The sequence below is a fragment of the Salvia splendens genome, chromosome 14 (genome assembly GCF_004379255.2).
Source record: "Salvia splendens isolate huo1 chromosome 14, SspV2, whole genome shotgun sequence".
Lineage (NCBI taxonomy): Eukaryota > Viridiplantae > Streptophyta > Magnoliopsida > Lamiales > Lamiaceae > Salvia > Salvia splendens.
The window spans coordinates 22,551,231-22,555,497 of record NC_056045.1 but is presented as its reverse complement, the minus strand read 5'-3'; the positions used below and the strand labels follow the sequence as shown (position 1 = coordinate 22,555,497).

At 32.9% G+C, this 4,267-nt stretch overlaps 1 long non-coding RNA gene across 1 annotated transcript; it reads right to left on the bottom strand.

The window, feature by feature from the left end:
• Window positions 1–213: 213 nt before the first annotated feature.
• LOC121764953 lies at window positions 214–3,592 on the bottom strand. Its single transcript, XR_006042668.1, has 5 exons — window positions 3,461–3,592; window positions 1,115–2,777; window positions 723–1,031; window positions 518–644; window positions 214–252 (listed from the first exon to the last, which is right to left on the bottom strand). It is a non-coding gene; the product is annotated as an uncharacterized LOC121764953 (long non-coding RNA).
• Between the last annotated feature and the right edge of the window lie 675 nt (window positions 3,593–4,267).

The window sequence follows — 4,267 nt, the reverse complement described above, 5'->3', positions numbered from 1 at the left end:
AATACAAATTGCTTCAAAAATTGATCAAGACTTTCAAAAGTCATATAACATGAAGAATTGAAGATGTTCCATTTTAAACAACCACTTAGATTCAACATAATAACAGTAAAATACCAACACAATCCAAAAAACCCAACAAAATACATGTTTTGATAACGAAGAATTCCTTGGCACTCTGCAGACATAATCATATAGTAACAGAAGAACTCCTTGGCACTCTGCAACATGTTTTGATTACCTCAAATCCCTAACCTGTAAATTCACAAGGTAGAAATTATAGATTTCACATATCAAATCTATTCTAAGCCATTTAATAGAGAATAAGTTTCAAGAATTTGGTATTGAAAGCTTCAAGCAATATGATAAACTAATAAACAATTTCCTGCCTATATTCCTCACAGCCCATTTATCAAATTTTATATTCTTGAAAATGAAAGAAAAACAAATAATGAGTATTTAGTTAAGAATCAAATGGAGGAAAGGAATTTGTACAAATCAAGTGAAGTAGTAAGCTAACCTTTGATGCATTCAAGAAGTAGCAAAAGTCAAGGCTGTTTAGGTTGTGGAGCTTCCACAATGAGCTTCATCATCAACATTTAAACAGTCCTCGGCTAAGTCATTTGTTGGTATTTCTCCTTTAATACCTTTGAAAGAAAATAAGAATTAATAAAATAACTATAATAATCATAAAAGTTGACATTAACTAAATAAAAAGTTAATACCTTTTTTCCAAACAACCAATCTCTAGTGCAAATTATTGCCTCCGCATTGCTTGGCTTGAGTGAACTACGATATTGGTCAAGAACTCTTCCACCAACATTAAACACAGATTCAGAAGCAACAGTAGTTATGGGAATGCTCAAAATGTCACGAGCCATGCAAGCAACATGTGGATACTTGAATTGTGATCCTTTCCAATAGTTAAGTATATCAAGATTGGATTTGACATCCAATCTTTTCTCTTCCATGTACAACTCTAATTGGGATTTTTGTTGGCTCAATCCAAACTCAACATCCAATTAATTGAACTCCTGCAATTAAGATGCAAATAAAAATGAAAAACCATTAAAATCAAACAATATTGACAACATATAATTACACTAGAGTAACTTACCTCCACCACTGCCATTGAATCAGCATTTGTGAAGTCACAATTCTGTCCACTTGCAGTAGAATTCCCATTTTTATCAATATCAAATTTGTCATTGTAGAACTTGCAATAATCTTCAAACAATGCAAACAATTTCTCTTTCACCAACGAAAACTGACTAGAGTTGGGGCCATATAGCTTCTTATAAAAGAAGTCCACAAATTGAAGCTTATAGCGTGGATCAAAGACTACAACTATAGTCAAGACCATACTAAAATCTGACCAATACTTCTCAAACTTTGGTAGCATCAATTCAACCATTTTTTTGAGGTACGGGTCTGAACTGTTTTGATGTTGTCTCAATGAACTATAGCACATAACAACTGGACGGAAATACAGATTAGATGTAGGGTAGCTGCTTCCAGAAAACAAATTAGAGACGTCATAAAACAAGCTCAAGAAACCACGAATCTTCTCAATTTTGACCCATTCTTCTAATGAAGGACAAGACTTATAGTTGGAATCTCATAGTTGAAAATGAATGAAAGCTTTCTTGTAATATAATGCATTATCAAGCATAAAAAAGGTTGAATTCCACCTAGTAGTCACATCTTGCCTCAAACCTCTCTTACGATCCAAACCAACTTTGCTGACACATTCCAGAAAATTTTTCTTCCTTGTTTGTGAACCTCGCACATATTTGACACTATCACGAATCTTTACAACAAATTGCTCAATATCCTTCAAACCATCTTGAACAACCAAATTGACTATATGTGCACAACAACGGATATGAAAGAATTCGCCATTAGAAAAAAGTGAATTATTCATATTCATTTGTGTGAGCAACAACTCCACTGACAAATCATTTGCACTAGCATTATCCAAAGTTAAAGAAAACACTTTATTTTCAATTCCCCAATCACAAAGCATAGAAAATAACTTGTTAGACAATGCTGCGCCAGTATGCGGAGATGGCATTAAGGAAAAGTTCAACACAAACTTTTGTAAGACCCACTCTTCATAAATGAAGTGACATGTTAGTGAAATATAACCATCAGAGGTAATGGAACTCCAACAATCTGAAGTCAAACTCAATCTACCAGGTATTTTACTTAATTTTGACTTCATCCTAATCTTTTCTCTTTCATACATTTTCAAGATATCAGCCTTCACTGTGTTTCTAGTAACCAATTTAATATCAGACTTGAGGTACTCAAAACAAGCTACAATGCGTTCATATTCTACGAATCGAAATGGCAAATCATGAACAACTATAGCAGAACATATCATCGCACGAAAATGGTCAGAATCAAACTTAGATTTACCCCCGTTATAATTTCACTAACATCCTTTGTGTTTTTTCTAGGACAATTGTCCAAATGACGTAGCATGTTTCCAATTCCAGATTTACTTGAAACTTTCTGATATTTATGGCCACAATACATGCAATGACATGTCTTTAAACCATCACCATCGTATTCGACTCTATAGTGATTCCAAACATCTGACCTTTGTTTTCTTTCCAGGTTTGGCTTTGGTGGCTTAGCATTACTTGGATTAGGACTCTCTGCAACCTCAATGGATAGATCTCCTATGGTCTCACTTGCTGATGTTGGAGACTCACTGAGGCTGCTGGTACTCCCAACTCCAAAGTTGATTGACATGATTACTAATTAATCTCTGTCTGCAACAATATAAAAAATATTCAGAAAATATGATATCAAAGTTTTCATATATTACACAAAGAATTGAGTTTAATATGTAGAAAAACAACTATAATAAAATAATAACTAAAAAAGATATGACATTCTTGAGTTGTTATATAATTAAAATTGCTAAGTCACAATCATGTAGAGCAATATAAATGACAATATTTAGTGGAAGCAATCAATATGAAGGGTATGAAGCACGAATCTCATTGAATGTTGCATGGACCTTTCAATTTAAGTAATCCCCAAACTGTAAAGCAGACATAAATAATTAAATATCAAGCTTGATTTGCTGCAAATGGAAACAAGCAACTCTAAAGCCTACTCTTTATGTGAAAAATGTTTTTAATTCAAGCAGTCATTAATAGATTTGCTAATACAAGTTTACTTTACTTGATTTGTTGCAAAACGGAAACATGCAACTCTAAAGCCTACTCATTATCTTTCATGCCAAACTCCAAACAATTTATTATTCAAACTCATTTTCAATAAATGTTACTGTATTAATAAGTAAATCTACTCTAATTAGAATCTCATAGCTGGAAATCCGTTCTTTCCTCGCTTATAAGAAATCTGGAAATCAGTAAATATACTTAATAAAAGGTAACAAATACTAACAACAGAATGCTAGTTTGAAAGGTATAATCAGTAATCTTACTAGAAGTAGAAAGCAGGGCGAAAGCAACGAACTCTCCAGGTTCCGGCGATGATGAGCGGCGGCGATTTCAGAGAGAATATGGATTGCTATTGTGAGGGAAAGAAAAATATAGTAGGAAATCTCGAAATGCGGCAGCAGCATGAGGGATGTAATTCTAATTTCTAAACCCTAATCTATTTTTTTATTATTTTCCTAAGTGAAAGTGACTAAATTAAATCTAATAAAAAATAAAAATAATAAAATAAATAAAATATTAATATTTAACAGGTTACCTGCATCCGACCCAAATTTTTCGTGTTCTTATTGGGTCAACCCAATAATGACCCGTATCCAATAAGACTTGATCCAAACCCAATTATTTCGTGCGGATTCGTGTCGGATTATCGTGTCGTGTCAACAATTGCCAGCCCTAGTTTTGTTAGTGAGTTGGTACTATACCCTAGCACCATGGATTGCTAAACCCTTCGGGTGGTGGATTTAACTTTCGCAACATATTAAACCCATTATAATCTATATTAATAAGAATGTGACATATACATTAAATAATCATAATCGTACATTAAGTTCACAGAAGTATTCACGGTGATTGTTTGATAATCGTACATTAAATAGCCATAATCGTACATTATCGAATTAATGTACCAATTTGTGTGAATAATGTATACGATATTACGGTGATTGTTTGATAATCGTACATTAAATAACCATAATCGTACATTATCGAATTAATGTACCAATTTGTGTGAATAATGTACACGATATTTACAGTTTACAGATTCAATTTTTTACATGCATTCACAGATCCTA